The sequence below is a fragment of the Cetorhinus maximus genome, chromosome 8, assembly GCF_964194155.1.
Source record: "Cetorhinus maximus chromosome 8, sCetMax3.hap1.1, whole genome shotgun sequence".
Taxonomy (NCBI): domain Eukaryota; kingdom Metazoa; phylum Chordata; class Chondrichthyes; order Lamniformes; family Cetorhinidae; genus Cetorhinus; species Cetorhinus maximus.
The window spans coordinates 113,909,143-113,932,721 of record NC_135886.1 but is presented as its reverse complement, the minus strand read 5'-3'; the positions used below and the strand labels follow the sequence as shown (position 1 = coordinate 113,932,721).

Below are 23,579 nucleotides of genomic sequence, written 5' to 3'. Positions count from 1 at the left end.
AAGCTCCCACAGATGTTAGAAATCTGAATGGGGGCCAAATCTCCCTGGAAAACCAACATTGTTTTAATGCGCACTATAGTTAATGCACAAATCAGTAAGCAAGTTCAGGGGATTAAGAGATACACCACGAGCTGCAATTTTCCAGAACTTGCTGGTCCATTTATGCCGCTCCACCATTTCCTTTGCAGAAACGATACCACAGCCTTAGTCTCCGTGTTATTTTTAAGAACTTGCTTATTTCGCACTTTAATTGCACACTAAAAACTGGCCACAGAAAGTTGGGGCTGATAATTAACAGTGTAAGTACACTTTTGAAAACATGATAATTACGCATGCAATACCAATCAACTCTGCTGTCCAGAAAGGAAATAATTTGAACTGTGAAATCACAATCCTGCATCTTCTGCTTAATATCTTAAAGGTATTTTTTAAATCACATTTTAATTTTTTTATGGAAGTCTTCATTTTCTTTTGTCTCTCCCTCTCTCTCATTACAACCTTTTTCCTCCCACTTCGGGTGAGATTTTAACCCAGCCATAAAACATCCACTTGGACTGAGTTAAAATTGTGCCCATTATTTCTCTTTCTATGCCTGATTTGACTCTAATTCGCCCACTTTCAAAGAGAATCATAGGGCAGGATTTTCCCCCCGTTGGGGGCGATGTTGAAGGGCACGCACACACAGGTGCGCTTCCAATCGGTGCCCCCGATCGGGGACGCGGCACTATTTTACGTGGGTGGGCCAATTAAGGCCCACCCAGCACGATGTCCGCACGGAAGTGCTATGCATTCCCTGTGCAGGTGTGGTGGGGAGGGGCAGTGGGGGGGAATCCCAAAATCGAGAGTGTACTCTTTTGTGCATGCGCATGAATGAGCGCACTCATCTCCCTGAGGCTAAGTGCAGCCTCGGGGAGATCGGCTGTTCTGTGACAAATATTAAAAATTAGAAAGAAAAGTTCCTGACATGTCCCCTCATGTGACACTGTCACAAGAGTTGGGACATGTCCATAATTTTTACAAAAACTTTATTAAAATATTTTAAAACCTACACGAAATCTCATCCCGCCTGTGGATGAGGTTTCATGCTTTTTCTAATTCCTGCCGGGGCTCCTGGCCTGTCCGCCAACCTTAAGGTTGGACGGGCAGGTCCATTAATTACTTCAATGACTCTGTCAATGGCCTCAATTGGCCATTGACAGGTCGTTGGGCGCGCAGCTGATTTTGCTCCACCACCGCCTACCAGAAAATTTAAAAGGGGCGTGATGACGTCAGGAGTTCCGCCCAACATCACCGTGCATCAATTTACGCATTGATGAGTGGGACCCCTCCCCCCTCCGGCTCGCCAACGGGAAAATCCTGCCCACAGAAATTTACAAAACATAAGGAGGTTATTCAACCCATTATGTCTGTGCTGGCCAAAAAAGAGCTATTCAGCCTAATCGCACTTTCCAGCTGTTAGTCCATAGCCTTATAGATTACGGCACTTCAAGTATCTATCCAAATACTTTTTAAACGTGATGAGGGTTTCTGGCTCTACAACCCTGAAGCAATGAGCTTTAGGCCTTCACCACCCTCTGGGTCAAAATACCTTTCCTCAATACTCCTCTAATTCTTCTACCATTTATTTTCAATCCATGCTCCCTTGTTATTGACCTTTCTGCCTAGGGAAATAGGTCCTCCTTATCTTCACTATCCAGTCCTTTCATAATTTTATACACCTCAATTAAATTTCTCCTCAGCTTTCTCTGTTCCAAAGAAAACAACTCCACCTGATCCAATCTTTCCTCATAGTTAAAATTCTCCAGCCCTGGCAACATCCTCATAAACCTTCTCCGTACCCTCTCTAATGCAATCACATCCTTCTTATAATGCGGTGGCCAGGACTGCATGCAGTACTTGAGCCGTATCTAACTATTATTTTGTATAGTTCTAGCATCACCTCTTTGCTCTTATATACTGTGCCTCAACTAATAAGGGAATGTATCCCCTATGCTTTCTTAATCACGCCTTACCTACCTGCCCTTAAGAGAGATCTGTGAACATGCAAACCAAAGTCCCTCTGTTCTTCTTTAAACCATCTTTATTCTCTGCTGTTCTTCTGTTTCTTTATCAGTCCTTAAATCCCATTGGTTGAGAAGATAGATTGTTGGGCCTGTTGTTCACTAAGATTCCAGGTGCTTCACTGGCCTCACGGTTCCGGTTTCAGCTCTCATTCCCAGCAACCTCCAGATGAAGGGTGCAGAAAAGGATCCAACCAACGGTCCATTCTTTAAGGTGCCTCGCTCCAGCAAGATTTGTCCCAATAAAATTCTGAAAATGTTTGAAATATACCTCTAGTCTGTCAGCATCATCAAGAATCAGTGCTTTTCTTTTTTTTTACTAGTGGTACTAGTAAAATGCCATGTACTGCATCTGGGATTTTGGTTATGTTAATGTCAGGACTTTGAAGCTAGTCTCTGCATCCATTAGAACCTCAGAGGTAATTTTCAAGGTCAGCACTACTGGTGGAAATCAAAAAATCAGATGTGTACTGTCAAAATTACCCATTCTGCTCAAATGTCTTTGTAAGAACAACTACAGTATCTCTTCTCTCATTGTTTCACTTCATACATGTAATGAAGACATGGAAATTCCCTGGAAATATATTGAACATTAGTTTGGTAAAAATAGAAGGACAAACATCACAATATACTAATAATATTATCTTTACATTGCTGAATCATAGAACTGTCAATGCAGATAATGGTCATTTGGCTGGCTACATCAGTTATAATCCCACCTCACTCCGTTTTCAAATAGTTTCAATATTTCTTATTCCAGTGTTATTAAATTATTTTTAAATATCACAATTTATTGAGATGGAATAATTACTTGCAATCAAGAATTTCATTCCTAATAATGCATTCAGTGAAATAAATCTCTGTCGAACAACCCCTTTGTGTTTCTAGTACTGATACTGAATTTATGGCTTCTTTTACAGATTTCCCAACCAACAGAAATGTTCTTTTATTATTTACTCTCCCTCTCAAATACAATACAACATTGAATCCTTTAATCTTGACCACAGCCATAATATCTTGAAGCTTTTCATATAATGTGCTGTTGTTATGTAGACAGACAAATCCTAAATCCTGTTGTATTTTACCAGATGATTAAAAATGGTTAGATGCACTCGTTAAAATTGTGCTGTGTGATATTAGTAATTATTGCTGAAGTATATTAGTGTATTACGTAAGAGGAAACTCACTGATTTTGTGGTGCCAGCAAGGAGTATGGTTCCCATGTCATAGAGCTGGCACTGCAGCCCTGTAGCACTATCTCTCTTCTAAGTTTTTAAGGATGGCCTATGCTTCTTCTGAGGCATGGGTGAATTTACCCTTAAATTTCCTTCTCACGTTAACAAAATTGTGATCAACTATCTTTACTGTGCTGTTATATTTGGTAACACAATTTCATTGGCAATGTTAACAATTTGTGTTTACCTAGGACAACTCTAAGCAAAGCTTTGTGACCCTATCATTTTCTTTTTAATTTAATTTTAAAGCATTTCACAAAGTATTTACACATATTTTATTTCATTTTTATTACAAAGCTATAGTAATGTGGATTTTGGTGCTTTCTTTACTCTTTCTCCTGTCATTCCACCTTGTGGCCATGATGCAGTCATAAGACTGCTGTCAGACTGGAAACTGCGAGTTGTGTTCTACCCACACAATAAACACACGGCTCAAAAAAAGTACCAGACTCAGCAATGCCATTTCTCACTACTCGGTCTGATTTCCAGGGAGATGCAAGGAGCACTCTTATATCTATATTTCCCCCAACAGAGAACTGAAAATAGCAGAAGATGTCATTTTTTAATGCATGGGAAGCAACTTACATTTACAAGAGCACCTATAACATAATGAAAAATCTATACTTATGCAAAAATATAAATAAGCAAAGACTGAAAAAAATGAAGAGGAGGATTACAGTGATAACCAAATTTAAAATCAAACAAGAAGGTTTAAAGTGGCTTTTCAAGGAGAGGATCAAGATTGAAGCAATGTGGAGTGCAAAACCAAAAAAAAATCAGAAGGACCTGCAGCTAAAACTGAAGTGTGGAGATGGGGAATTCAAAGGAGGCCAGAATTCAAATGGCTGAGAACGCATACATGAAGCTAAGACTCAATGAGGTTTCAGACATAGGGAGAGGTGAGACAACAGAGGTATTTGTAACATAGGGCGAGTATTTTAAAGTTTATGCATAGCTAGAAAGGGAACCAGCTAAGGTTAGTAAAATCCTTTGTGATAGAGGTATGGGCTTTAGTGTAGAAGAGCATACAAACAATATAAAGAAGATGGATTCTGCAACACTGGGGTTGCATATAATGATCAATTTTATTAGTTGATGTAGCTGGTGGGAAGTCTCACCTTTTGGCTGCACATTTTGGGAAATTGTGGGTGCTTCACCCTCAATTGTCTGTTTGAAAAATCATGGGTAGGACAACCATGACGTTCCAATATGTGTAGCCAGCAGGTTTGTCTTACTATAGGCAGTACAAAATCAGAACCCAGTATCCTCCTTACAAGAAGCAACAGGCTAAGCTGCGGCTCCATATTATCAAAATCATGGATCAGGCGCATTTTTTTCCAATGTATTTATGATGTATGAGCATTTTATACTCCATGGCTGCATTTAAGTCAATGATTTGATTTGACTCCTTATCATTGTGTGGGTGTCGGTTTGTTCAGTTGGCTAAATGGCTAGAGTGTGGTGCAGAGTAATGCCAACAACGCGACTTCAATCCCTGTACCAGCTGTGGTAGTTCATGGAGCTCTGCCTCCTTACCTTGCCCCATGCTTGATGCAGAGTGGTGCCCCTTAAGCTATTAGAGCGAGATGCCTATTGTCCTTCATGCACTATGACTAATTACCATTTATCAGTGTACCACATTTGTAATCAATATTATCTGGACATGTTGCAGCAAGTGTCATATTTTTGCCATGCTCTTTTTAAAAATGCTGATCAACATGTTGATTTCCTGCCTGCTGTTTTGAACTTTGTTGGCCTGATTAGTAATGAGATAGATTCAAACATAGCAAGTTCCTGACTTTGGCCTTGGCTGCTCAGGGAGATTCTGAGCACAGACTAGGCAACAGCCAAAGGTTGGATAGAAAATCACAAGCGGGGTGTTGACTCAATTATACACCTGCTGTGGAATAGCTTAAGCCACATTAACACAGGCCAGAGGCAGGGCTTTAGCTCCTCCACTTTGGCAAAAGGAATACTTGATATGAGAGGGCCTAAATGCACAGAGGGAAAAATAAATGCACACCTATTTTGCCTTGGCTGTCGAGGGCACGGTTTTTGAAGTCAGTTTCGTCACATCAAAATGAGGTCCGTTACTTTGAAGAGTGAGTATTGCCATGGGATCATTATAAATGAAACAGTAACAAAAGAACTTTTGTGTTCTTTCTCACTGATATTCATTGTTTCTTGGACAATGATTGATCATGCAGAGGTGGGAAGGGCTACCCTAACTGATGTTGTGAAGCAGCTTCAATATTAGTAGAGATGCATTCATTAGTTGAAGCCTGTTTCAGCATCAAACATGCATGTTTGTTCACAATTCCTACATTGTACCTTTCGTAATCGGATGAATATTATACTGAGTTATGTCATTGTCAGCTTCCGTTTAAACTAAAGATAATCAGAAAAATGGAGAAAATAAATCAGAGGAAGTTAGTTCCTTGTCACTGGTTGATTTTTTGTTTAAAGAAGTAATTCAGTGAATGATAGATATCGCACATTTACACGTAGTAAACAATAAGACCAAACTACCCTGTGTCTTTCCTTCATGCATGAGCCCGGATTATGAATATCAATAAACTGCTTGATGATGGAATGCATCACAGTTAAATATACAGGTGTAATTGTTGTAGTACTGGACTAGCAACCAAGCAGCCATGAGGTCAAATAACACCATGCCAAGTTGTGAAATTGAATTCAATAATTCATGGGCTGGCACCAGGAAAATTCAGCATCAGAGATGCTAGATTGTTATAAAAACCAAGCTGGGAAGGGAACTGGTCACTCATATCTTGTCTAGCCTACACATGGCTTCACTGACACACAGTATGATTGACTCTCAGTGCTCTCTGAATTGGCCTAAGCAGCTGCTCACATGCAAAACAATTGTTACAAAACAGATCATTGACAAAGACCCAGCATCAGATCAGGACAAGACTTAAGCAATTCAAGTCCCCTTGACTCCAAAAATGTCCTCCTCACTAACATCCTGCGACTGGTACTCAAGTTGGGAGAGCTGTTCCTCAGACTAGTCAAGTAACAGCCTGATGTTGTCATGCTCACAGAGTCATAGCTATCAACCAGCATCTGAAACTCATCATCATCTTTGCATATGGTCTTCCCATTTGCAGCATGGACCCATCAGCAGTGGGAACACATCTAACTGAGAAGGCGACCTCCAGGGGATAGAGATTCCATGAACATCGCCATTCCCTTGCATTAAGTGAACGAGTCAAATGTTTGCAAGTATCTTCAACCAAACTTGCCAAGTACACTTTGCTTCTTCCCAAAAGTCCAGCCATTTCAGCTCCACATAACTTTAAGCAGCAGATGACTACACTAGGCACAGTGAAGGCAATAGGGCCCTAACAATATCCAGCTATAGCACTGAAGACCTGCACACTGGAACCAATCAGCCCCAAACCAAACTATTTCAGTACTGCTAGGGCATGGTCATCTACTCGACAATATAGGAAATTGCCCAGTTATATCTTACTTACAAAAGGCAGATTAATCTAACCTAGCCAGGTACTGCTCCTTCAGCCTTCCTTCAACAAAGCAATAAAAGGAATCATCAACAAAGCTACTCACCAATATCCTATTCAATTTTGCTCAATTCAAGCTGTGCTCCTCATCACAACCTTAATCCAAATATGGGGTGTAAGGATCTAAGAGCTGAATGCCATAAAGAGCGGCATAATGGAGGTTAAAACTCATGTCAACTGAGTTAACAGTTCTGATAGGGAAGAGAATGGTTGTGGTTGTTGGAATCTGATCATCATAGTTTAGGGCATCACTGCTGGAGTTTCTCAGGGCAGCATACTTGGCCCAATCATCTTAAGCTGCTTCATCAATGTCCTTCCCACAATCCAAAAGTCAGGAATGGCTTTTTTGTTGAAGCTTCTACAGTATCTGCTCATAATTCTTTTGATCATGAAACAAACTATGCCAGCTTATTGCACGATGTAAACAATAGTTAAGCTTGGGCTGACAAGTGGCTGATGACATTTGTGTGGTAATAACTACCTCAAATGTATTTTTGAAAATGCCCAGATATCTCCCCCTGACTGTCAATGGAACCAGCATCACAGAGTTCCCTACCATCTGCATCCAGGGAATAGAAGCTGAAATAACAATACAAAACCAGAGCAGAGGTGTACTGTGACATGTTGATTTGCCTCATAACCCTTCAAAGCCTCCCGGTGTCTATAGAAATGTGATGGAATGCTCGTGTAGATGGTGCAATTGCTACAACACTTGAAAATCTCAAATCAATCCTGTGACAGAACAATCCAGTTGATTGGTAACCTTCACAACCAGACTAAATATTTACTCCTTCAATGCCAGCACACTGTGACTGCAGTATAAACTATTTGTACTATACTATATATATTATGCAGGAGACACTGCAACATCTCACTAAGCTTATTGTGGACCTTCCAGCTCTATGGCCTCTGTCAACAAGTCAGGAGTGTGATGGAATACTCCCCACTTGCCTGGATGAGTGCAGTTCCCACAAAACTCAAGAAGCTGGACACCGTCTAGGACAAAGCAGCCCCCTTTATTGGCACTACACCCACAAATATTCACTCCCTCCACCACTGACACACAGTAGCAGCAATGTGTACCATCTACAAGATGCACTGCAGGAATTCACCAAGGCTGCTTTGACACCTTCCAAACCCATGACCACTACCACCTCGAAGGACAAGGGCAGCAGATAGATGGGAACATTACCACCTGGAAGTTCCCCTCTAAGTCACTCACCATCCTGACATGAAAATATATCGCCACTCCTTCACTGTCGCTGGGTCAAAGTCCTGGAACTCCCTTCCTAACAGCACTGTGGGTGTACCTATACCATATGGACTGCAGCGGTTCAAGAAGGCAGCTCACCACCACCTTCTCAAGGGCAACTAGGGATGGGCAATAAATGCTGGCCCAGCCAGCGAAGCCCACATCCCGCAAATGAATAAAAAAGTCAAGAACAGCAAGAATGATGTGACTTGTAAATCACACCATTCTGATTGTCATTTATCTTTCTTTCATCATTGCTGGAGCAACGTAGTAGAGTTTCTTACATATGTTTGTGGTAGGACCATCAGTGTGGATCAGCTAATTCACTAGTTCAAAGCAACTAGAAATGGCCATTAAATGCAGCCTTGCCAGCATCGCACATATCCTGAGAACAATAGGTGGGATTTTCTGGCCCCAGTGCCATCAAATGTCATGGCGGGCGTGAGCAGATGTCATGGTGAGAAGGCCAAAAATTGGTTTTACACTGCCGTGAAACCAGTAGACAGTGTCTGCTCAACCCATCAATGGCAGGCCACGTTTCCCATCGCTGTACATTGGGAATCTAATTTCAATACTTTAGCATCTCATTATAAGCAATGTTTGCTGAAGTCATCCCCCCGTGCTGGATTATCCAGGCACGTTGGCGTGGCTGCACGCCAACATGTTTCACAACTGTACATAAGTGATGTGCACCTGGTGAGCTGCACTTCACTAGGGACTTCAAGATTTGTTTGCCTACCTTGCTTCGGGCAGCACTCGTGGTCATCAGTGCCAGGCTTCACAGGCAGCACCACATCACTTTTAGGGGGGCTCACAGGCAGGTCTCTAACTACCAGACCAGCTATAAGGCGGGGGTGGCTTTTCAATGGCTGCCGGGCTAGTGCTTGTGTGGGGAAAGGAGGGAAGTGGCCTCAGGCAAGGGAAAAGGTGGCAGGTACAGGGGCATAGTGGGGAAGGGGGGTACCCCAGGGTGTGTGGGGGCACACATTGATTTGTGCAAGTGGCCTCAAGATGGTGAGGGCTGAGGAGGCAGTCTCCAGAGGGGATGAGGCCAAATAGAGGTGTGTGGGTGTGTGTGAGAGAGTGAGTGGTGATGTCTCTTGAGCTGGTAGTGAGTGAAATTCCAGTGAGTGTGTGTGATGACCTGGTGAGTGCGAGTTTAGAGTGATGATAATTGCCTTATCCGGGCGGCATGGATGAGATAATTTATCCATTTTCTGCACTGGATGGCCGGCCTCATGTGTGCAACATTGGCACTGACCACCTCTGCCACTGCCTCCCAAGCCGGAGTGGTGAGACTGATGGGCCTCCTGCGGCCAAAGCGGGGGTAGAAGACATCGCGGTGAGCCTCCACGGCATCCCGACGGCACCCCAAGAATGCATCACTGAATTGGGGGGGGGTTGGGAACTGCATTCTTCTTAATTTTTGGGCCATGTCTTCACCAGGGCAGTCCTGGGCTGCAAGCATTGAGAAGTGTGCGCGTGGCACAGGCCCTGCATGAGGAAGCAGTGAGGTAGTGGCGTGGCAGGCAATTCGGACGCCACCCGTCAGCGAGATGATGTATTTTCTGTGGTTGCATAATTAATGAGGTGGGAATGGGACGAGACAGCCCAAAAACCCACCATTACGACCGACAGGTAAAACTACTTTTTCCCGCCCACTGTTGCACTTTGCAAATCTGGGATGATTCTACCCAATATCTTTAAAACATCAAACCTAGTCCTCATCTAATGTCCACAAAAGCACTTTCCAGGAAGATCACTGAATAATGATCAAAATGGGAGCCTGGGTGATGTTTCCTGTATAGTCTTTGGGCACTGAAACTAAATTAGAATCCCAACTAGGATCTGCTAGTTCACCGTAGATCGGGAATCAAACAGGTAAGCCTTCTTTTGAGTGTGGCTTCCCACTACCATTACCAACTGACCCATTACAGAAGCTGTTTGTGATGGTCCTATAACATCTGGAAACAATCATGCTGTGCACATTCAGTCATTTATCTGCTGAGGATGGACCTGATCAGTTTGTAAGACTTACTTTGGAAGCTGAATTGGAAGCATGTCATTGAAAAACTGTGGGGAGGATTTTGACTGGAGGTGAGAGTTGTATAGGTGGGGGACTGAGGTGGATAGCAAACTATTCAGAGGTCCTTTTGAATGAACGCTGCTGACAGAAACAGAACCAGGGACACAAGTTGATCCAGTGTTGCTGAATAAGCTTTGATAACTTTCAATGATTTGGCTGCTTTGGGAAAATGGCTTTACTGCAGACGCCACCCAAAGTGTGCAGTATGATTGTAGTTTGCTGCATAGTGCAGAGCTTCCATAGTGTCCCAAGATAACCATTTTCCAGTGCAGAGGTCACTAGATGGTGTGAAAAGTAGAAAACTTGATGAGTTTTAAAGAGAAGCAAAAATCTACAAAAAAAAAATCTTACTGAGTAAAAGAATAAATAAAAATAAAAATATTATGAAACTCGAAATATATTTGATTTTAAACTACCATTATTGTAAGCACTGGTAAATTCAAAAGAACTCAGTTAATCTCCGTTAATAGCTAACTGATATATTTTTGAGGATTAATACCCTGTTTCATTTTCGGCGTCAAAGTAGTGGTGGTATTTTTTAAAGCACTGATCCCTGTGATGAGATATTAAGCTTTAAGTCATTGGCGTACTCCATCTCAGTTAATGCAGTGGCCTAAATTGTAGGATTGCTTGGTGATGTGGAAAAGTTAGAAGGCATGAGCTAATGATCTTGCAAAGAGCACAGCAAACTTCCAAAGAATTTAAGAGATTAGAAGGTGTGTGGCCTTCACCCACATTTGCCTTCATGGCAGAAAATTACCAAGTATCATGGTTTTGTTCTAAAAAACAAATCATCCAGTTTCCAATATACTAATAAGATATTAATGCAATGGGGAAGAAAAGGTTGTTACGTTTCCCCTAGATTGCAATTATTGAGCCATTTAAGGCAATAATGAATGAGGTGATCTGTGCTCTCATGCATGTCATTTCCACTAAAATATATATTCAGATGATAAAATATGTTAAAGGATCAGTTAGACATTTCTTGGAATATGGCTAAAATGTCATTATGCCGGATTGCAATGCATATGCATGGAGCCAAGCCGAAAGAACCTGGTTGACCTAAGTTGATGACCGTTAAATGATACAAATTGGAAATGAACTGGAGCTCTTCAGGAAGTGGGTTGCAATTATTGAACAACTGTAGGCCACGTCAGAGTTATTTCAAATTTGTGCATTTGATCTATTAGTCAGATCTCACAGAAGCATTAATGTAAACTGTGGCCATTTGTCTGCAGCTCCCTCAGAAATCAAAACATTCATGAAGGTTGATAATTATTAGGCATTCAGGCTTAGTCATGTTGCTTTTCTAATTGTATAGTGGAGAAAAGCACCATCCAGTCTAGAACTGAGCCATGCAGACTATAAGTTCCCATCTGAGGGGCCACTTGATTGAGGTGTACAAGATTATGAGGGGCCTAGATAGAGTAGACAGGGATGCCTTGTTTTCCCCTAGCGGAGAGGTTAATTACCAGGGATCTCAGATTTAAGGTGATTGGTAGAAGGATTAGAGGGGACATGAGGAAAAACCTCTTCACCCAGAGGGTGGTGGGTGTTTGGAATTTGCTGCCTGGTTTGGTGGTGCAGGCAGAAACTCTCATCTCATTTAAAAGGTACCTGGATCTGCACCTGAAGTGCTGTGACCTGCACGGCTACGGACCGGGTGCTGGATGGTGGGATTAGAATGGGCAGCTAGTTTTTTATTTTTCGGCCGGTGCACACACAATGTGCTGAATGGCCTCTTTCTGTGCAGTAATTTTTCTATGGTTCTATGTTCTCAAGGGACGGTATTGAGACTGCTGCTCTTTTTAATCATTAACTACTTGAACTTGTGTGCACAGGGCATAATTTCAAAGTTCATAGATGTTTCAAATATCAGAAATGTAGTAAACAATGATAAGGTTAGTAACAGGTTTCAGGAGGACATTGACAGACTGGTGTAATGGGCTGGAAAACAAGATGAAATTTAATGCCAAGAAATACATTTTGGTAGGAGGAATGGGGAGAGGCAATGTGAGTTAAATTAAACAATTTTAAAGGGGATGCAGGATCAGAAAGGCGTATGCACATAAATCTGTGAAGGTGGGAGGACAAATTGAAAAGGCTGTTAAAAAAGCACATGCAATTTTAGCTTGATTAATGGAGGCATGCGGCCAGATTTTCACAGAGTTGGGAAGACACCACAGACCTTTAAAAATGGTGGGCGGGATCCGGATATGGAAGCCCTTCCCCTATTTCTGACAGATTCAATTTTTGCTGGCAGGAGGAGGGGGGGGGCAAGACATAAATCACACAGGAGGGAAACATGAACTCAGCAGGGCAGAACTTAGTGCTGAGTTCAAACAGACCGCATTTTGATTGTTGCAAGGGCCTTAACCCACAGTGTGGAAGTCACGAATTGACAAAGTAGATGTAAATGCTGTTGAAATACGGATAAGTTTAATTGTCATGAAATGAAGTTTTTTTTATATCTCTTGCTCTTTAAACATGAAAAATGCTGAAGCTGCCAATGAGAGTTAAAATAAAACTTCTGTTTTGATTGTCTGGCCATCTGGTATAGGTTAGCAAAAAGCATTAACAGCTGTTTGTGTAGTTTCAATAGAGGTCTTCATTAACATTTCTCAAGAACTATTATTGTCATTATGAATTATTGGTCGAGTTTCAAAAGCTACAATTATCTCAACAGGTGATTCTGAGTTCACAGTTTGATTGACAGTTTAAAGGTGCTACAGCTGTCTTTGATGTGGGGTCTGAGTAGAAGTTTGTTTGTTTTTATAAGAGATTAACCACTAGAGGAGATTTAAAAGTTTTAAATGGGTTTCATGAATGGGAATTTGTGTAAATGAGTGAGAACTATATTAGGTTGTTAGAAGTTTATTTTTTTCATTTCCACATGGCTTCTGATGTCAGCTCATGGTGAATACTGGGTGAGTGTCTATGGAAGTGGCATGGGGTGTATGAGGGGGAATGCAGGTTGGTGAGGGGCATCAGTTGGCATGGAGGCACCATGGGGGGCATGGAGGAGTTTGTGGGGTGAGGGATAGAGGGCCTAATAGCTTCTAAAACAACTGGGGTGAAGTCCCAGAGAACTGAGGAGGGCTTTCAAACCAAACCCGTGTTGGCACTTGCCTGCTTTTGTGGCCATCTAGGATCTGTTTCTGGGGTTAGTGGGCCCAACTTTATTCCACCCACCTCCCCGCAGTGAAAATTGGCTCGAGCAGGGCCCTTTAAACTGAGGTGGTCATCCCAAGGCAGACTCAAGCTACCTGCTTTGGTAGTGAAAATCCAGCCCATAGAGTCCAAAAGCAAAAAAGTGATGCTAAACCTTTTATAAAACACTGGTTAAGTCTCAGCTAATTCTGAACACCACACTTTAGGAAATATGCCAAGGCCTTAGGGAGAGTGCAGGGGAGATTAATTGGAATGATACTGGGATGGGGTACTTCAGTATGTGGAAACACTAGAGAAGCTGGTGTTAATCTCATTACTCAGATCTGCTATAGAAGGTTAAGAGGAGATTTATAAAGGTCTTCACAATCATCAAGACTTGAAATGGGGTAAAGAATAAACTGTTTTCAGTGGCAGAAGGTGTCAATAACCAAAGAACACAAATTCAAGGGGATAGACAAAAGAACTAGGGGTGACGTGAGAAATATGTTTTACGTCATAAAATGTTGTGATCTGGAATTCACTGCCTGGAAGAGTGGTGGTAGCAAATGGCCTCTCTTTGTTCTGTAGCATTCTACAATACAATTGCTGAGCTCAATGTTGAATTAACTGACCTCAGAAGTGAGGCATAGGAATAGAAATAAATCATTCAGCAGCTAGTGGCTGTTCCTCAATTCTGTTATATCATGGTTGACTTGTACCTCACCTCCACACCATTTAACCCCCCTTGCTCCACATCCCTTGATATCCTTACCTAACATAATGTTTTGATCCCTGTTTTGGAAATTTTAATTGGCTCCGCATCTGCAGGTTTTTGGGGCAGGATGTTCCAGATTTACACTACTTTTTGTATGAAAAAAGTACTCTAATGTTATTACCCCTTTATCATGTTAAACGCTTCAATGAAATTACCCCTTGTCTTTCTGAACTCCAGGGAATACGAGCCAAGTTACACAATCTATCCCCATATTTTATCCCTTTCAACCATGGTATCATCCTGGTGAATCCCTGTGTCACCCTCCAAGGCCAATCTATCTTTTCTGAGGCGCGGTATCCAAAATTGAATGCAGTTTCCTGTTGGGATCTGGCCAAGGCACTGTACTATGGAAACATCATCTGCACTTTTATATTTTTTTATACTCACTTTTATATTTTATACAACTCCTTGAAATAGAGATCAATGCTTCTTTTGTCTTTTTGATTCTTTTTTGAATCTGTGCACCAGCTTTTCATAATTTGTGAGCATGGACATCTAAATCCCTTTGTTTCTCCACAGCTCCTGGTCTCTCACGATTAAGAAAATATTCCAATTTGTTTTTTTTATCAGGTTTAGACAGTGTGGTTAGAGAGAAATTGTTCTCAGGGGTGTAAGGGTCAAGAACCAGAGGACACAGTTTGAAGGTTATTATAAGAGAACAAAAGCCAACATGAGGAAAAGCCTTTTTTACACAGTGAGTGGTTAGGATCCGAAATGCACTGCCTGAGCAGGTGGTGGATGCAGATTCACTTCTGGTTTTCCAAAGAGGATTGGCAAAGCACCTGAAGAGAGAAAATTTGCAAGGCTTTGGGAATGAGGCAAAGAAGTTGCTCTTGCAGCGAGCCACTATGGGCTTACGGATTAAATCGCTTCCTTCTCTCCCGAAACCATTCTATGATTTTATGAAAAGTGATGACCTCCCACTCCTTATATTTATCTGCCACAGTTTTGACCACTCACACTGTCTATCTATCTCTGCTTCCACTTGCACAAAATAAGCACCACCTGCCCACATCTCACCAACCAAAAAATCTTGCCTTTATATCTGCTCTCTGGTCTCTTTCCTTCCAATCAATTTTCAATCTATCTCACAAGCTTACCTCCAATTCCGCTTTCATTTTTGGTAGTAATCTCTTCTCAATAACGTTATTAAATGCCTTCTGCAAGTCCATGTTGGCAACCTTCACCAATACACTCCTTATTCACCATGCTAGTGACTACCCCAGAAGCTCAACAAAATTCATCAGTTCCCTTCACAAATCCATGCCAGCACTCTCTATCAGCTCACATTTGTCCAAGCGCTCAGTCATTCCACATGATGATACAATCCAGCAACTTCCCTGAAGTGGATGGGGGTTCCAAAATTGGCTTAGATATCTTTGGATTTGAGTGAGGAAAGAATCAGTCAAAATTTCTGCACTCAATTCCTATCTAGTGACCTTTCCTGAGCAATATGTGAAAACGGATAACAAGTGGGAGCAACATTGGGATCAACTTTGATTCCCTCAAAGGTCAAACAGCGTGCTGTTATCAGAGGATTGCTGATACCCGTGGAGCTGCACCTTCAGTGCGGTGGAGAAATAAAGAAACTAATTTGTTTAAGTTCAGAAAGTTTCTAAATAAAACCATGAAAGCAGTAAGATTTGCAGAAGTGTACAGTGTGTACCCATAGCTATTTAAATCATAATTTAGGTTGGAAGATTTGGAAACTTAGCCCGGTTACTTATTTAACAGACAATGGCTGCCCTGAACACTTCAAGCTCTACTGTTGGAATTTCTGTGAAGTGCCTTTGCTATTTGTTTCTTCACGAGGCACTCCACCTAGCGGCTGTGTTGAGAACTGACAAAACTCACTACAGCTCTGTCAGGTAGAAATCTTTTAAAGCAAGCAGCTCTTAGGTACTCAAATCCTTACCTCATTGTGACCCAGTTGCTGCAATCAGCTGGACTACCCAGAAACCCAACCTAGCAGCCATTTTGCTTCAGTTTTTAAATTTAAGACTCTTAAAAAAGCCTGTTTATGTACATTAAAATTGTCAATCCCCACAGTTGGTAAACATTTTTTTGTTCCTGGATTACATGTAGGTATTATTAAGGTCTACATGCTTGAAGAGTTCCTTCTATAATCATCTTTTATGAATCTACTCAAGTATTCACAGTCCGCTTCAGAAACGTATTTCTTCACTCGTGATCTGACCTTTTTCCCCTTTCCACCCTGGGTTCCTGCCAATCACAGAGGCAGAAACCAGAGGTACCAAAGCATAGCTCAGTGTTACAAGGTCAGGAAATAAGCATTTCACAAATTGGCTTTTGCTCTGAAAGCTAGTATAACTTCATATAGATAGAAAATCTCAGGAAAAAAATAACGTTTTAGTTGTTAAGGCTTCTTATCTTTTTGCCGAATGTCTGGGAGAAAAGTTAAAATATGAATTCTTGCAGCTTTAAGATATTTATTGGAGATTCTTCAATTTAATTGAAAGTAGGTGATAATGTGCAACCGAGGGCTTCAACAAGATATGCATGATTAGTAATTAAATAAAAATGAGTGATTTTTTTCCACTTTCAATTTCTTCCACCCACTCCTTCCTGCCTGCATTTCACAGCCACTTTGTCCCCTGAAGACTGTGGGGTATTGTTTCATTAGTACAAGCTACCCTTCGGTCCCTTGTTTAAATGGCTTTTTATGTTGGATGGGAGAACAATACAACTAAATTCAATCTTGTCCAAAATTGTCATCCACACTTGTGTGCACTGTCAAGTGTGGGTCATCGAATAGTGATCAGGAGCAGATATCCTGGCTGATATTTCCTGTTGAAGTCAGTTGTACTCAAACTGAGGCTGATAACAGCATGTACTGGAAATTAAATCTGGAGGCTCCTGGTCTGTATTGCTTAGTATGGCACCAGGAGCTGTCTGTCTCTGTATCAATTGGGTCACTGGAGAAGTGAAATATTATTTATGGTGGTGCTGCCAGAACAAAAATGAAATAAAATCAGCTACAAAATATGTATTTTACTTTAGATATCATATTAATTTTGCCAGAGCACATTAATATTTTAGGGACTGAACATTTTGTTCTGCTTCATAGCCACTGCAATTCATTTTCAATAAACAGTCTCTAACTAAACTTTGTCCAGCATGCAGTCTTACATCATGGCAAATTTACAGGGTCACCTTCTGCTCCTTTATATTGAAGTGCCAGTTTACTTATTGTCATTTTTGTTCCTTATATGTATGTTGTGTGTATTTCACTTTCCTCCGATTTTTCTTCCCTCTTCTCTTCCAGAGGACACTTCCGTGAATCCTTCACAACTTGAGCCACATGTGAGTATCGCCAAGTTATTTTAGCATGGATGTAGCTGGAACCATAGCTGAGCCTGATTCCACCCTTTTCTATATTTGAGGAGCACTGAGTTAACTGTAATTCTGCAACTTTTAACCTGGTTGAGATGACCTGACTCATCATTGGTCAGAGATTGAACATTAGATCTCTTCCTGTTATACATGAAGTACCACCATGTGGTACAGTTGCCCACTAAACCTGTAGCTTAATATAGAGAGAAAATAATGGATACATGAAAATGATTATAATGCAGTTATCTCATTGAGACATTCAGAGAATGGTATACAACCCACCAATCACTCCTGTATCACTCCTGTTTTAATGTGGATCTGCAGATAATAAGTAGATCACAGTAAGTAGCAATGGAAACAGTAAGTATTAGTAAACTAGTCAGGATTGCAGATGCATTTCAAGATATCAGGGGTAAGTGGTCCTCTGAGTGTGTCATGTAATCAAACTGAACACTTGATAAAATAATCATTGGAGAGAGTTCAGTTAAAGACCATACCGTTTACTGGTGTTGTGTTGAACAGACAATGAACCAGATTTGAAAGCTTGGCCCTGAAATGATTGACATGTTCTTGAAAAATGTTGTATTGTACCTGCATATGAATTTTGAAATGGGTTAACACGTGTTAAAATATTGCAAAAAATAATTTTATGCCAACATATTAAACAGTGGGTTACAAAAGAAAAGGAAACACAAATGAGCTCTCTGATGGGATGAAATGATGCAATGTGAATTTAGTAACAAACACATTGAATTGTTTACATGCAATTCCATTGTCTACAATTTTAATGAAAGCATTTAAAATAACCGTTGTTAAAAATAACAGATCTTCAATGCTGTTGCTCAGTGAGTTCACCCATGTCTTGCCAAGTCTCTTGCAATTAGATTCAGAGGTCAATCAAATGTGATTAAAGCAATTATTTTATTCTGCCACTGAGGTGGTTTCATAAAGGTCAGACTATCAATGGTAGTTGGAATATTAAATTGGCAACAAAATCACTGATATGCTTTTACCCGCACTGTATTCCCTAAACTTAAAGCATACAAAACAGGTTATGCCTTCCTTTTTAATACCAGCCTTAATGAATTAATATTTTGCCTTAAATTTCCTTTTACACTATCTTACAATTAGAGATATAGAATATAACATTTTGAGCAAAAATAATGGTTATGGTTACTTTCAAAATTAGTGCTTACCTATTACATTGAGGAACAATTCATTGCATGAATTTTTATATATAAGACCAGGAAATAAAAAAAATTAAAACAATTAGCTAATTTCAATCTTTCTTTCTTTAATAAGCATTACCAAAAGTTTATATGAAGTAAGCAAGTTTAAATGTATGACCTTTGTTCAGATGCATCCTCTAAATGTGAAGATTCACATAGTCCTTCAAGAGTTATCATTCTTTCAGAAGAAAATGTAAAGACATGCATCTGCTCTAATTGTTTAAAACATTTCAGAAAAATATATTTAAAAAATATTCACAATTTCCAAAAGTTTAATTTATCATTTGTGTAACATACTGTAATTGCTGGACACCTGCTTGAACTGACACTGAATTCCTGTGAAAGTTATTTTAAATTATATTCCAAGCATCACACTTAACTTTGAAAGTTTCATACGGAAATCACTCAGGCAGCTTCCAATGTAGCCTTCCTAGGGTTAGGTCATCAGACTTTCTCCATCAATGGACAGCAAATGACGGGGGAAGCAGGGATAACAAACAACAAGTTCTTGCAGGCTAGTTTTGCTGGCAGCCATTGAATAAAAATCTGAGCTTTGTAAGTATAGATGCATGCTGCAAATTGTAGCCTTATTACCTCACTGACTCTCTTCAGCTGACAGTGATGGTTGTGGGAAAGTCCACAAACTCAGCCATGTGACTTCTAAGGGAGACAGTCTTCCAATGGAACATATCAAGAAGCACAATTCAATGATGAAAAACACAATTGGATAGGTTAGCTTAGTTTATTCTGCCAAATAAATATTCAAATTTATTCACATAACCTTTATCTCGTGTTACGACCACAGCCGATGTTATTTGCTGAGCAAAGCAAATTCTAGAGGGACTTACTGATCATAACTTTTTTTTTGTATTTTGAAAATGAGGGGAAAACTGCTGATCCCAGAAGCATAGAACCCCAGTAACATTTATGGGATTTTAAAATTAAAAGATTTAGTCAGAAGAAGAAAAAAAAGTTAAGCACCTAAGATTAAAGTTACACAGTTAAAACAGTCTTACAAAACATCCTCCAAAAAAACCCACTTGGTCAGAACACACAAGTAAACTACTAGGCACCAGCTCCCTTATAGATTTTTAACTATAAAAATCCAGTAATATTACCCAAGGCAAAAACTGCTGTCACTTTAGAAAAAGATATATCACTCGCCTTTTCACACTCTTCTACTCTGCTGAGGAAATCTAAGAAAGTTCAAAAAACAAATTGCTTTCTGAGACAAAGGTTCCACTGGATGGCTGCTTCAGGTTTCACACCTTTTCTCAGCACAGAGCTGGACGCAGGACACCTCCTGCATATAGCCACCACAACTCAACTAACATCTTTCCTTAAATATCTTTTCCCCTATTAATCATAGATTCCATTGTTCTTGTACACCTCTTTTAACTCAACTTATCCAAATATAAAAATCTTTCATGTTTTCCCATTGCCTCTACTTTCGGGTCAAATAAAATTTAATAACCTTCCCTTGTTTACTTATGAAACCTTTGTGAGTTGTAAAAGTCACTTGTCACTTCTAAACTCCCTTTTGAAATTTAACAGCTAAAAAGTCAAGTCCCTACCTATCATCTAATGCAAATTTTAAAACCAACCTACTTACTTATAAATCCACTTCACCAGAGCCTCTAATGCATTCATCTAGCACGTTTACCCTTTTGTCTCTCAGTTTGCACAGACAAGCTGTCTTTACTAACCTTCCCCCCAGTTTAATTAATCATGGAAACACACAGACTCAGCTTTCTTTGAAGAATACCACCATATTTCCAAAAAATATAAAAAAAACTATTTTCACACTCGGAATAACTTGTACTTATATAGCATTTTTTTGCATACTTAGAATATTCCAAAATGTTTCAGTCAATGAATAACTTTTCATGTTCAGTCACTTTATTTATAGAACTAACACACAGTATATTAGCTAATAGAAAGATTCCATAAACAGCAAAATGAAATAAATGACCAGTTAATCTATTTTGGTAGATTGGTTGAATATTCATTAGTTAACTGGAAGAACTCCATGGGCTAGATTTTACTCTCCTACACTGACAAGGGGGGGTCATAAAATCCAGCACCTGCCTGCCCGCCATCTACCCTCCCACCCCCAAATTGATTGAAATTTATGGGGGGGCAGAAGAGGCATTAGGTGGCATGGCCACCCTTGAGCCTATTAAGGCCCTTATGTGGGGGTTGATGGTGACATCGTGGTATTGTCACTGGACGAGTAATCCAGATACACAGGGTAATCCTCTGAGGACCTGGGTTGGAATCCCACACAGCAGATGGTGAAATTTGATTTCAATAAAAAATATGGAATTAAAAGTCTAATGATGACCATGAAACCATTGCTGATTACTGTTAAAGACCCCTTTGGTTCTCAAGTGTCCTTTAGGGAAGGAAATCTGCCATCCTTACCTGGTCTGGTCTATATGTGACTCCAGATCTATAGCAAGCCACTCAGTTCGCAAGGGAAGTTAAAGATGGGCAACAAATGCTGGCATAGCCAGCGATGTCCAGATCCAATGAATGAATAAAAAAAGTGGAAGTCCTCCAGCTTTAGCTGCACATGCTTGTGTCGAGCAAGGGGTAGGGGATCTCATTTGGTTGGGGGGGGGAGGTGTGGGGGGAGGGAGGTCAGTGGGCTCATCGGAGGCAACTCCCCAGCAAGTCCTCCCCCACTCTTTAACCCTCCCCTTGGCCTCTTGAACCAGATTCTCAAACGCCCTCAGTCCCCTCACCAAGACTTACCTGGGCTCCTCAGCATGGTGGGACTGCCTGAAGTCTCAACAGTGGTCACTGCATCCATCAAAGCTATCAAGGAATGATAAAAACTGTCAAGGAACTGTCCAAGGGTACTAGGTGAATTGGCAAGGAGGAGACAAGGGCAAAGGGTGGTGGGGGTAGTAGGTTGGCATTTGTTGGCATGGATTGGACAAAGGGAGTGGGTAGCTGAGAGGAAGTGAGGGATGAGATCTGGAGGGATGTTTTTAGTTTATTATTATTTTTTATTTATTTAAACACAGCGCTGGGGCCTAGAGGCAGGCCTTGCACCCAGGCCGCCTCTGCGCCAGGCAACCCGCAGATTCATTCTGGGGTAGCCCACCGTGACTCCTGTTTAAGCCTGCCCACCCGATCTAAAATCTCACCTGCAGGGGGCCATTTTTAAAGGTCAGGTTTGCCAAGCCAGGAAATCAACCAACTCTGTGCTTCTGACCTGGGGCAAAAATCTTGCTCACTATCATTGATTGTGGACCAAAAGAAAAGGAGGAAAAAAAGTTGTAATACTTTAGGTGCCTATTAGGTTTGTAAACAAACAAGAAACCACATCAAAAACAAAATCTGTTATTATAGGCTTATAGAAGTTCCAATAGTTCTTGGACCAATAAGACCACCTGCTGAGCTGAAGCTTTTGAAACCTAGCCAAGCATTCCTATATAGGAGCACCTGTATTAACAATAGCTTCCAGTTCCACTGCCAGAACAGATATCTGTTTCCATTTCAAAGTAGAGTGCCTGTCAATCATTAGATGAGGAGCAGTCACAGACCATTTTTCTACCTTCAGAAGCAGTTTAAAAAAAAAATAGCCAGTTCAATTAAATTGGAACACAAAAATGTGGTGGTAGAAGACTTTTTAAAAACATTTTTTAATGCATTATGGTACTTCCTCCATTGGAAAAGTACTATAATGCATATGACAAATTACACAATGCTGGTCAATCAATGTAAGGGTAAATATTCCTTTCAGGATAGATCCCTATGATGAATAACTGCATAAAACACATCTACATTACAATAAGGCATCTAATAGTGACATTTGAAGTTGCCAAAATGTTAGACACTTATTTTTCAGAATGTTCCTGTTTCCTCAGCAGGCTTTCCATTTTCTTCATGAACTCTCAAACCTGGCATGTTTCTAATGTGCTTCCAAATTCCCACCCAACCAGTTGGAAATGGTGTGTGGGAGGAATTCAGATTTTCAGCCCCCATTTAAAATGGGGAACGTGAACCGAGCAGAGGTGGATGTGCGTTTTTCACACTAGGCATTCCCGACCTACAAAAAGACCAGAGGAAGATGGCCTAGGGTCAGGAATATGGAGAAAAATTGGGTTTGATGATTTATGTACCGAAACATGCCTCTGTGCCTAGACAAAAATTCAGCTCATTATGTTCACCTTTACAGGCAAACTTTGGTTTAACAATTCATAAGAATAAACAAATGCAGCATTCTCTCTCTACTGCATTGAAATGTTAATTTAAATTATGTGGATTAGTCCTGGAATGGAGAATATTGCAAACCTTCCTACCAACTAATGATAAGCTATTGTCCTACAGAAACAAGGATGGTAAAGGTAAACATGACTATTCTTAGTCACCTATTTGACTTGTATATTCAGTAAATAGTGAAACTTCTGTCCAGTGTTGTTGCTTAATCACAAGACTTTTCTTCCTGTACAACTGCTCTTGTTTTTATATTGCTTGTATTTTTTCACCTTTTATCTAATAACTTATGAGTCCTTAGCTTGTTCACACGATCTATACACACCATCCACTACCTGTTTACTTTAAATGTGAATGTAAAGTTGACTGATGAACAGACAATGTACCAACACAAGCATTTCCATTCCAGCGGGATGTTAAAGCCAAAACTTTTCTTCATGGAATAAAATCATGCAATATATTGTAATTGCTCATTATTCCTGTTTTAAAAATCCAATAGAAAGGTCAATGAAGGAAGTCCAGGCAATAACCCTCCAGAGATTGAAATTTATTCCTTTCCCAATGCAAATATACCAAATCAAATTGTCATGGCGATGGATCACAGCCCCAAATTACTCATGGACATATTGAACTTTTAAGGGAGGCATTTTTTTTTTTAAAAGACATACA

General features: G+C 40.5%; 1 protein-coding gene across 1 annotated transcript in view; it reads right to left on the bottom strand.

The window, feature by feature from the left end:
* Nucleotides 1-23,579, bottom strand: part of tenm1 (teneurin transmembrane protein 1) — a 1,283,715-nt gene that overhangs the window by 1,178,649 nt on the left and 81,487 nt on the right. The gene's annotated exons all lie outside the window — the stretch shown is intronic.